The sequence below is a fragment of the Hoplias malabaricus genome, chromosome 2 (assembly GCF_029633855.1).
Source record: "Hoplias malabaricus isolate fHopMal1 chromosome 2, fHopMal1.hap1, whole genome shotgun sequence".
Lineage (NCBI taxonomy): Eukaryota > Metazoa > Chordata > Actinopteri > Characiformes > Erythrinidae > Hoplias > Hoplias malabaricus.
In genome coordinates this window covers 84,456,903-84,469,745 of record NC_089801.1, presented here as the reverse complement: position 1 = coordinate 84,469,745, position 12,843 = coordinate 84,456,903, and positions in this window count along the sequence as shown.

Here is a 12,843-nt window from a genome sequence, read left to right as displayed (position 1 = left end):
TACATTATATTAAGTCAGAGCGTGAGTCTAAACTCAATATTCCCAATACTAAGAGTCAGCTAGATGGGTATAAAACCCCCAGAACAGCTACAGGGTGAATATGAATAACCACAGCGTTGATTGAAGGATGACTAACGTATCAGTCTGAGGGGTTTCTGGATCCGCTGCCTTTCAGAGATATGTGAGCTGTTGGCTTTGTCCCATTTCTGCCCCCTTTGCCCTTGTGCTCTCCACAAAGTCACTCACTTTTTTTTGTGGCTTCACTCTCTCAAACCATAACAGCCTTAAAATAACCACCCAGCCTCCATTTTGTTTAGAAAAGGCTTAACCTCCCTTTTCACCAGTTTCTCATCTGAATTCATCATTCCACCTTAAATGGTGCTGTAGCTATATTCAACAATACAGCTGGTACATTATTTAATGTGTTATGGGGTCACCAAAATCTAACTGTTGCATCATTTAATGTGGAATGGAGGCACCAGAATGAAATCACTACATCATTTAAGGTGAAACAGTGGTGTCAGAATTTAAGTGCTGCAATATTTAAGGTGGAATGGTGGCATCAGAATGCCTCTGCTGCACTACGTATGGTGGAATGGAATTACAAAGCTTTATCTACTGCACTGTTTAAGGCGGAACACAGGTACAAGAATGTATCTACTGCTCTATTTAAGATGGAACGGTGTTACCAGATTGTAGCTACTGCACTATTTAAGGTGGAATGGAGTTACCAGAATGTAGCTACTGCACTATTTAATGTGGAATGGAGTTACCAGAATTGATCTACTGCACTATTTAAGGTGGAATGGAGTTACCAGAATGGATCTACTGCACTATTTAAGGTGGAATGGAGTTACCAGAATGGATATACTGCACTATTTAAGGTGGAATGGTGTTACCAGAATGTAGCTACTGCACTATTTAAGGTGGAATGGTGTTACCAGAATGTTGCTACTGCACTATTTAAGGTGGAATGGTGTTACCAGAATTGATCTACTGCACTATTTAAGGTGGAATGGAGTTACCAGAATGGATCTACTGCACTATTTAAAGTGGAATGGAGTTACCAGAATGGATATACAAAATTACAAAGCTTTATCTACTGCACTGTTTAAGGCGGAACACAGGTACAAGAATGTATCTACTGCACTATTTAAGGTGGAACGGTGTTACCAGAATGTAGCTACTGCACTATTTAAGGTGGAATGGTGTTACCAGAATGTTGCTACTGCACTATTTAAGGTGGAATGGTGTTACCAGAATGTAGCTACTGCACTATTTAAGGTGGAATGGTGTTACCAGAATGTTGCTACTGCACTATTTAAGGTGGAATGGTGTTACCAGAATGGATTTACTGCACTATTTAATGTGGAATGGTGTTACCAGAATGTAGCTACTGCACTATTTAAGGTGGAATGGTGTTACCAGAATGTAGCTACTGCATTATTTAAGGTGGAATCGCGTTACCAGAATGTATCTGCTGCACTATTTAAGGTGGAATGGAGATACCAGAATGTATCTGCTGCACTATTTAAGGTGGAATGGAGATACCAGAATGTATGTAGCTAATGTATTATTTAATGTGAAACTGAGTTATAAATCTGAATATATATAAAAGAAAACAACACCTTTGCACTAAAAAAGCTCTGTCTCAGCCCATTTGCTCCTGCGGCTTTAAGTCACCTCTGCTGAAGGTGACAGCGAGACGTGTGATAGGGGAATTTTCAGCCTTGACCCACCAACACCTCTGAGAGCCGGAAAGCAAGGTGTTATGAACAAAGGCCCCTCACACCTCTTGACCTCTAACACTCTCCACTGTCACTCACACACTCTCACAGATAGGGCAAACACTCTCTAATATTGACATGCTGAGATAAGTCCCCCCCCCCCCCCCCCCAAGGGCAAGCCCCTCGATATTTACTGGCCTGGCCTCATTTGTGCAGAGATTAACAAGTCTATTGATACCTTATCAATCATGTCACTGTCTGGAGTAGGGGTTGGGAAAGGGTTAACAGGCCACTTTAGTAGAAACACACTGTTTATACTTCGTGTTTGAAGTTTAACAACAGAATAATTGCCCCAATCATATCAGCTACAGTCTGTACATGCAATCTTGGGGTTTCCAATAAAGTGGCCACTGAATGTTTTCATTCGAGGGCCCTATAAAATCTGTCATGACCCATTGTCCAGATCTCTGCTTCTTTATGAACCCGGTTCCTTCGCCAGCGCTGAGCGTGGGCAGCAGCGTACAGGAAGAGAGTGTGTTTATGTTTCAGAGGGCAGAACAATGGAGTGGTCAACGTCCCGCCCCCAACCAGCGGCCTGTCCCCAGCAGCCAAAAGAAACATTTCTGTCACTGCAGAGAGCCACGTCCTGTCCACTGTTTACTCAGAGCCCCACCAGCCAGCCTTCTTACACACTTATCCCTCTTAGACCACTTATTACTCAGTAACTACTATGAATTACACAGTAATTACTATCAGTCATTCCACAATTATTTAATACACAGTAATTACTATCTGTTATTCCACAATTATTTAATAAAGAGTAATTACTATCAGTTATTTCACAATTATTATGTATTATGCAGTAATTACTTACACAATAATTACTATGAATAACTTAGTAACTATTGTGTATTACACAGTAATTACTAAGTAATAAGTCATTATTTATGACACATGAATGAATTATTTAATAATTACAAGTAATTACAGTACTTACTATAAACTATTAATTAACTATGAATTACACAGTAATTACTATGAATTATTAAGTTATTACTATAAATATCTCAGTAATATATTAAAGTACACCGAACCATCTGTAAATGATTCAGTTAATATTATGAATTACTGATAAATTAATTAAATTAATTATGTATTATTCTGTCATGGATTAGTAATTAATACAAATATTCAGTAATTACTGTAAATTAATCAGGAATGTATTAGATATTCAGTAGCTACTATGATGTACTCAAGAACGGCCTACTACTGGAGGAAAAGAAATCTGACTGACACACAAAAGGACCAATCACAGTCTGCGATTTTGGCCTGACGTGCGGAGGTAGTTATTCACGTTGGACCAATACCAGAGCCAGGACAAAACCATACACAGATGTACAGAGAGCCAATTAGATCACAGCTGGCAGAATCCTAATGGTGAGGCCAGATTAGTGCAGTGAAAGTATCAGACTGTCCATCAACTTGTGGGCGGAGCATCTGTGGCTGAGAAAACCCATTAATAATGATGAATTATTCAGTAATTACAATGACTTTCTGAATGAACTACTCCGGTACTACTATAGATCAGTAACTAATATGAACTATTAAGACTTTACTATTGTTATCAATTATTCAGTTACTACTGTGTCTTCAACACTATGTCTACTTCCACAACAGAGCCACATCCTTCCAGACCCATGGTGTTGGTGGTCTCCCAGTGTTATATACACAGCTGTGGATGTGTTCAGGATTTGTTGAGAGGCGAAAGTGTTAGGTGCTGTTGATCTAATGGAGGAGTTGTGGTTGTTTTGATTCCACCTTCTCTGTATCTCCTAGCTTTCAAACAAAACTCTGACATAATTTAAATAAAACCCCCTTGTTTTTCCTCTTCTTTGAGCAAAGTGGATGATCTCCATAATCCCCTTGATGCCTGTTTTGACTGGAAAAAACAGTGTGGCTCTCTTGATGTGTTGGAGATCCCGAACTGGAATGTCCGCTGGAATGGCGGTGTTGATTCTGGACGCACTGAGAGGAACAGCCACGGTGGAGCAGCCGGCGCTGAGTAAACTCCCCGCTGAGTCGGGTTACATTCTGCAGCTCTCACCTCCGCTCCAGCTTTCGTGGCATTGTCCTGATTACAGGGCCCGACTCTGGAAGACCCCAGCCTCTAGTTTCTGACACCCTTTGATAGGCTCGACATTGACGTTGGCCTTGTTGCTCGTGTGGAAAGGGAGCTGTCACTGAGAGCGGGGGGAGATTTTTCTTTCTGTGGGAAAGTGGGCTAGCTCCCAGGAGAATACCAGAAAGCGAGCGGGACCTCACAAACCGGGGCTTGCTCGGATTATTCAAACAGGTCAAATTATTGACCAGTGGACGATAAGAACACAGAGGAAAACTCTATTGCTCATAGGTTGCTCTGTAATGGCTCAGGAGACATCACGGTGATTCTCCTAAAACTCCGTAGGAGAAACAGAAAGACAAAGAAGGAGACATGAGAGAAGGATAAAGGAGGGAGTAGGGTGTAGCTCATCTGGCAAAATCTGAGCCAGGTTGGAGACTTTACTCAGATCTCCACTGAAACTCCAGAGGAGACACGTGTGAGATCACTGAGACATATTTGAGCAGCAGCAGACTTAGGCTAAAGTGTCCTTTGTCTTTCCGTCTGATCTCGATGTTGTTGAGGAGAAACTGCTGAGACATTAAGGTGATCTCCTTTTTGACTTGTGTGGTGAGACCTCCCAAAATGTTATGTTGCCCATGTTTACAGCTGTGGCATTTGGCAGACAGTCGTATTGAGTGTGATATTAGGAGTCTTGCTCAGCAGGACTTGTTTTAGGACTTGGTGCAGGACATTCTGCAGGACTTGTTTTAGGACATTCTGCAGAACTTGTTGTAGGACATGGTGCAGGACTTGGTGTAGGACATTCCGTATGATTTTCTGCAGGATTTTATGTAGGACCTAGTCCAGGACTTTCTACAGAACTTCTACAGGAATGTTGCTTTCACTGCAGGACTGTCTCTAGAACATTCTGCACTACTTTTTTACTTTTATAGGACTTTCTATAAGACATTCAGGACTAACCACAGGATTTTCAGGACTACTGCAGGACCTTCCGGACTTACAGGAGAACTTTCTGAATCTTTAGAACAAGCCTTAATGCAGGGCATTCTGTAGTACCTACTGCAGGACATCCTACAGGACTTTCTGCTTGGCTTGCTGTAGGACTTACTGCAAGACCTTTAGATAAATTGCAAGACATTTGCAGGACTTTCTTTAGGACCTCGTTTAGGACTTAATGCAAAAAAAAAAAAAGTTAGCATTTTCTGCAGGGTTTTTACAGGATATCAATGTGGGCTTTTCTTCAGGACGTTCAGGACCTTCTGTTCTACTCTGAGGACTTTGTGAGGGACTGTTTTCACAGGACGCTCTGTAAGACTCTGTGTGGTGAATTCTGTAGAACTGTGTGTGACTCAGCTCTCACAGGAAATGGGAAAATGTTGGGAAAATTAAGATATCACCGTCATGTGGCAGGCACGTTTCCTTTCAGCCCAGGGCTGTGGACTGATATAAAGGACCATCGGGGGAAAAAAAGGGGGCTACGCAGGGCGGGGGGACGGGGGGTGGAGCGGGAGGGACAGGGCCCAGTCATCTATCAAACAGGGTGGAGAAAAGCCGAGGGAGGAAGAGTGTTTTTACTCCGAGGGAGAGCCATAGATCATCTCCGACCTGTCACAGAGGAGTCCGTTAAAACAGACTCCAGGCCGAAGCGGGGGGACTTCTTCAGAAAGCCCACCATAACTCAGCCCGAGCAGGGCCGGGCCCAGGGGGCTACTTCCCGCCCCGACCGGAGGACTCACCTTTACAGCCGGTTATACACCGGGACCATCGGTACCAGACTGGTCTCCAGGTCCATGTTACGTCCATGGTTTCTCTTTTTCTCTTAGCCCATCCATGTTGGGTCGGCCTTTTAAGGTGGAACTAAAATAATAGTTGTGTAAAGTTTCACATTTAAGGCGAAACTGGAATTAGAAGCTATTTCAACTCATAAAAGTAATCCATTTAAGGTGGAACAGAGAGCTACCGACCATTTAAGTTGGCTTAATGGAAAACTGGAATAGCCATTTAATGTGGAATGGAAAATGTGGCCTGTTTAAAATGGAGTAGAAAACTGAAATACAAAGCTAAACTCAGCCCCAAATTCACCCATTTAAGGTGGAATTAAAACTGGAATAAGAAGCAGATTTCAGCCTTCTAAATATACTAATTTAATGTGGCACAGAAAAGTGTGTCCCATTTAAAAGGGAAAGAAATACTAAACTAAGAAGCTAACTTCAGTCCCCTAAATTCACCCATTTAAGGTGGAATTAAAACTGGAATCGGAAGCTGATTGAAACATCGTCAATTCACTCATTTAAGGTGGAATTAAAACTGGAATAAGAAGCTGATTTAAGCCTCTTAAATTCACTCATTTAAGGTGGAATGAAAAACTGTGGCCGTGGAAAGGAAAAGAAAGGAAAACTGAAATAAAAAGCTAATTTCTGTCCCCTAAATTCACTCATTTAAGGTGAAACAGAACATTGTTGTAGAATCGGTGGCTAACTTTACCCCACTAAGTTTACAGATTTAAGGTGGAATTACAACTGGAACGAGAAGCTGATCTTACTCTCCTAAAGTCACACATTTAAGGTGGAATGGAAAACTGGAACAGAAAGCTAGCTTCCTAACGTCTTCCACAGCCGAGTGCGGTTTGTATTCAACTTTTTTTTTTTTAACCCCCCTAGCCAACACTTGGCATTGAGCACGGTGAACCTAAGCCCTAGGCTCATGTGCGATATATTTAAAGGGGAGATGTATAGAGTTGCAAGTAAAACACTGGGCCTTTTTGTCCTCGCCGTATATCCAGTGTTCAGTTTGATATACTCACTGCAAGACGCAATATCCTGAGCATATTACGGGACGTTGTAATGACTTGCAAAGGAAGGGGGGGGATGAACAAAATGAAGTGATAGAAAAACACAAAGTCATAAGACAGAGAGTTCTCTCTCTCTCTTACACACACACACACACACACAGTGCCTTTGGCTGCGATCTTCAAAGCTACCTTCCCCCTGTGTTTTTTTTCCTTCTCTCTCTCTCCCTCTCTCTCTCCCGCTCTCTCGCGCCGCTGTATATCACCCTGATCACGGCCGAGTGACAGCGAAAGTGGAGGAAAGATTAAGGGCTTGCGCACCCAGGAATGTTAAGTGTGGTTTAAGCATGTGTGCGGAGTATGGGCTCCGGCACCATCAAGGCCAAACGGTTTGGAAACAATTAAAGTAATGGAAGAGGGAGAGAAAGGGGAGGAACACCCCCCCACCACCAGCGACACCCTCCCCCACCAACACCCCACCCCCAAAACCACCTCCCGAAAAAACTGCCCGCACACACATGACTTATAGCCCCTCAGAGCGCCGTCCTCACCTTCCACCGCGTCTGAAACCTTCGGGTTATTGAGCCTGGCTGATTTTCACTGAGACAGGGGGGGTTCCTGTGAGCCCCCTGTGTCCTCTGTGCTGTAGATATGCATTTATTACCGGCTACAGAGTGTTTATAAACACATAGGGAGCGGATATTATAACAAAAACACTTATAAACATGTTATAGGTCTGTTATAAAGCAGTAATAACACAGGATCGCTATGTAATACAGCATATACAACAGCTAAACGTATAAATTCACAGCCTAAGCCACAGGACAGGTTACATAAGGCAATATCATGAGCATACACCCTATATTCTCAGTTTAAAAGCAGTTATGAGGTATTAGGTTTGACATAAGACACCTAATAAATACATTTATGAAGAGCTATGTAAACAGGATTTATGGGAAGTGTTGCTGAAACCAGAGAGCACCACTTTGCAGTTTGCCTTTGGGCACGTTCTCTCAAAACAGAAGACCTCAGCCGCAGTGAACTTCCCCAGCCCCAGGGTTAAAAGCACGGCTAAATCCTCCCTGTCATATTTATACACGGCACCTCCAGACGTCTGGGCTCAATTCTCCCCTGATTCTAACGTCTAACTCTCAGACTTTTTTTTTTTCTGAGTCAAAGCTCCGGCAAAGTCAGAGGCTTCAGGAAAACAAGGTCCAAACAGCAGAGCTTCCTGACGCTGTCAAGCCCCTCGTTTCCTCGCGCCACCCACACTTTTGAAAATAAAGCAGTCCCGCTTCGGTTCCCAGTAGAGCCATTTAGAGGGAGCCACTGGGAGACGTGCAAGTGTGAAGAACTTGTGTTAAATCTGAAAGTACACCCCAAAGTCCTGAATTAAAAACAAATATGCGTCTTACCCGAGTTACCCTTTCCACCTTAAATGGTACATTAGTTACATTCTAGATTCTGAAACAAGCCCCGTCAGTCCACCTTAAATGAACGATTGTTGACAGCTTCTAATTTAGAAATTAAATTTCCACCTTATGCAATCGTCAGCGTCTTTCTTCAATTATTGGTTTCCCCTTAAAGGTGCACTTTAAATGTACAACTTTACAATTCACTGCTTAGTTCCACCTTAAATTGGGGGTTACAATACTGAAGTCGGCTCATGTTTAATCACCTTCCAACTCAGTTTCTTGTTATAATTTTTCAATTCCACCTTAAATGAGAGCTCTTTAAATGTACGACTACACACGACTAACAACGTCTTATTCCAGTTCAAGAAAGAAATCCGCCTTAAAAAGTGTGTTAGCTACTTTCTAACAGGTTCACCAGCCTCCAATTTGGTTCCACCTTAAAAGGTGCACTGACTGTGTTCCCCATCCTTTCAGATATGAATGGCACTCTCGACTAAAACACGTCTAAGACTAAAACGAACTTCCTTCATCAAGAATTCCATAAAGATAACTTTTCCATTGCACCTTAAAAGAGGCTACATCAAAGCCAGAGGGTTCAGGAAAACAACATCCAAACAGTCGAACTTCCTGAAGCTGCCAGGCTCTGGTTTCCTCGCACAACCCACACTCTCAGAAATAAAGGTGCTCCTTTGAAGTGATTCCACCTTCGGTTCCCTGAAGAACTCGTCCGTATCCAGGTCTTTAAATAACCACATCAGGAAGGAGATGTGTGTGAAGAGTGGGGTTTTTTTCCAGTCCTTTAACTCATCATTTAAAAAAATAAAAATGCATCCTTTTTAGTTTGTCCATTCCACCTTAAATAGTACTGCAGCTCAAATCACTTTGATCTTCCTATTCCAGTTGTCCATTCCACCTTAAGTGTGTGTCTCTGCAAGGTAGAAATTAACTTTATATTCCAATTTTTCATGCCACCTTAAATGAGGGACATTGTGAGGCTGAACTTAGCGTATTCCAGTTTTCCACTCCACCTTAAGTGAGCAAATTTCTGATGCTCTCTTACTCCAGTTTCCTATTCCACCTTAAATGATGTACAGTGTTTGAAGTCTGCTTGTTATTAAAATATTTCAGTCCACCTTAAACAAACAACTTAACATGCCTGAAGTTAGCTTCTTATTCCTATTTTCCATTCCACCTTAAATCGTTGACTGGTTGAAGTCTGATTGTTATTAAAGTCTTACATTCCACCTTAAATAGTTGACTTTATGGCTTCATATTTAACAGTGCTTTACTGCGATGTACACGGTCTAAAACACAGATATTTGAGTTCCACCTTAAAAAGCCTGTGACTGTGGTCTACAGGGAAGACTATAAACCAGATATTGGAACATTGCTGTGAGGATTTGATGGCAGTCACAAACTTCTCACAACATTTCAGTTTTACTTTCAAAAGGGTGCTTTCTAAAGCGATGTGTCTGGTGGTCTTTTTAAGGCGGCGCCCGTATTTCAGCGAGCAGATGTGTGGCTGTCAGGCAGAGAGGAGCCTTCTGCTCCAGGCGATGGACTTCCCCCTTCCCCCTAAAGCTCGATTGACATGACATCTCCGCGTGGACGCCCCCCTTTTAGCGATTCCAGAATATCCGTGGCTGCCTTGTCATTCAGTCTTTTGTGCGGCTTTTCTCGGCTCTGGCCTCCGTCGAACAAAACCCCCTCCCTGAACAAGACGAGTCTGAAAGCAGCCTTTTAAGACGGTCCCTAACTCACTGTGGCAGAACAATCGGGGTTCAGGCCTATGAAACTTCATGAGGCTGAAGCTTAATATTCCAGCTTTACATTCCACCTTCGACGGGCAACTTAAGGAGGCTCATGTTAGCTTTCGATAACAGGTTTCCATTCCACCTTAAATTGGTGAGTTTAAGAGGCTGAAGTTATCTTCTTATGGCAATTCCACCTGAAACAGGCTATATATGATGCTGACCCAGGTTACCATTCCACCTGAGTTTAGGGGGCTGAAATCAGTTGTCCATTCCACCTTAAAGGGGCAAATTTAGGAGGCTGAAGTTAGTGACTTATTGAAATTTTCAGTTGGACTATAAATAGGCAATAGGTTCCAGTTTTTCATTCCACCTTAAATGTGTTAGTTTGGGAGATTGAAGTCAGGTTCTTATTCCACTTTTCCATTCCACCTTAAATAGGTAAGGTTAAGAGGCTGAAGTTAGCTTCTTGATCCGTTTTTCTGTTCCACCTTATGTGGAGCATTTTATAGGAGGTTTCCTTCCTATTATAATTTTCCCTTCCACCTTAAACAGGCTACTAAAACATGGACATTACCTTCTTATTATAATTTACATTCCACCGTAAATCCACAAATAAACGTTTAAAGATTCCTTTTTTACATTCCCCCTAAATCTGAAGTGACTTTCCTATTTCAGTATCTCATTCCACCTTAAATTGGGTGATTTATAGGAAGTTATCTTGGTATTCTTGTTGTCCATTCCACCTTAAATGGGAAATCAGAACATGTGTCCTATGGCTCTTTTGTGGGGTCCCCCGAACAAAAGCCCACCTCCGAAACGAGACAGGTCTGAAAGCAGCCTTTTAAGGCGGTCTGTATCTCACTGGGGCGGAACAATCAGGGGATCAGGGCTATGAAACTTCATGGAGCTGAACTCTGACCACCCTAACCCGGGAACAAAAGGGGGATTATCCACCAGCTGATTGCTTTCTGCTGGCGTCCACTGAGGGGCGTGACCGCGGCGAGGGGCAGTAATTCTGAAAGGACACAGGGGACAACAAAGGCTCGGGGAACTAATAGCACACACATTCACTCTTAATAAGCTCTGGGTTTTAATGGGGTGTTTACCGTGGTGTTGTTGTTGTTTGTAAGTAAATAAGATTATTATATAATAACAAAACAAGAAAAAAAATCTTTATTAGAACACCACCTTTTCAAGCGAAGATACAAATAATCATAGTACCTAGGCATTGTGAACCACCTTTGTTATTCACATTACGTAACAAAGTAAACAAACAAACAAACAAAATCTACCTGTCTTAAGTTTGTAAACACCAGACGTACCCCAGCAATGCTCAGTTTGTAAACTCTCTATAGAACAGCATGCAACAAAGCAAGACTGACCCCCAACCTTAAGAACCCCTGAACTCTTAAAATCACAATAACCTTAAAATTCCACCTTAAAAGACGGAGTAGTTATATTCTGTTTTTTAATCAAGTTTTACATTCCACCTTAAAATGGTGACGTTACAAGGCTGAAGTTGAGTTAGCATTGCATTTGAGCTTTCCATTCCACCTTAAATGTATGATTTTAGTTAGCTTCTTATTAGAATTATTCATTCCATCTTAAATGAGCAGCTTTACAAGGCTGATGCTGATTCATCAGCTTCTTACTCCAATTATTGGTTCCACTTTAACGGTGCACTTTATATGTGCAACTCAATATGGGGTTACGATACTGAATTTGTGTTTAAGTATATGACGATACAAGACTAACATTAACTTTCCATTCCAGTTACTTAAATTTTCGTTTCCACCTTAAAAGGTGCACCATAAATGTGCTGAGTGCCTGAGCATGAAACAGTGGAACGGCATTCTCTGCAGTGATGAACTCTGAGAACTTTGAGATGATTCCTGATCCAGAACTAATCCTCCAACACCAGCAGCTGCCCTCACTAATAAGTTTGTGACTGCCATCAAATCCTCACAGCAAGCTTTGTCCTGAAAAGACAAGCAGGGAACAGTGGAAGACGTGTAGTCTGTGAAATTTTGTCCACAATTTGCACATCGCGACTTTAAAGGAACACTCTGTGTGCATATGAAAATGTCTGTTTTGTGAATGGAAAGGGGAAACAGGTGAGGGCCAAAGAGTGGGCCTTGAGGCACACCCCAACAGGTTTAGTCCATTACCTCTTCCCCTTGTTTCCTTGCTCCCTCATTCCCTCACTCCTGAGCCAAGTGGGTCACAGTCTGTCAAGTCTCCCTCAACGGCAGGTTTCACACCTCGAGGAATGCGGCGCTAATTGACGACGAGGGACCGACCGACGAGGCTGACAACCTTGTACAAAAGCCGTTGCTCTGTCTGCTGTTTCCCGTGGCTTGTTAATTAAAGGTGCCGTCAATCATTTCCACCTCCAATGAGAACCAAACTATTTTATGAAAGTGATTGTTTATGTTTTTACAATTGCTACATATTTACAACAAACAACAACCACGAGAGGAAGGATCCAACGGCTTTGACGTATCTTATGCTCCACAGAGTGGGTCCCTCACATGGGGCACCCATGTTCCCATCAGGTCCAGGGTATCAGGAATGACCAGGGCACTAGTCTTTATGAGAAAGCTGGAACATCTGTTGCGAATGAGGGCTGTAGACGGATGTTTCCATTCCTCTTTTGGTCCCCCCTCGGTGCGAGGAGTGAGGCAGTTGACGTTGCTGTGTTGTGACAGGTAGACGGAGGGAGACGTTTTGTTGCTGCAGGCATCAACCGATCTTAAATAGAGGCTTATGTATACGTCCCCCTTATAGAGTCCTGCATACCCCCCCGATACAGGCCTCCACTCTACACACTCAGGCGCTGGGTTCTCAGGTTGTTCTCAGTGTTTAAGGCTAAGAACAAACAAGAATATGACGAGAGGACATGGAAAATCTAAACACTGAGGACATCACAATGTAAAGAAAACTCAGAACACATTGTTAAAAGACAGTGCTACAACATGAAGGGAGCTCTCCCTGTTGTTGTTGTGTTGGGAGGAGGGTAGCTGGGGTAGATTTTGAA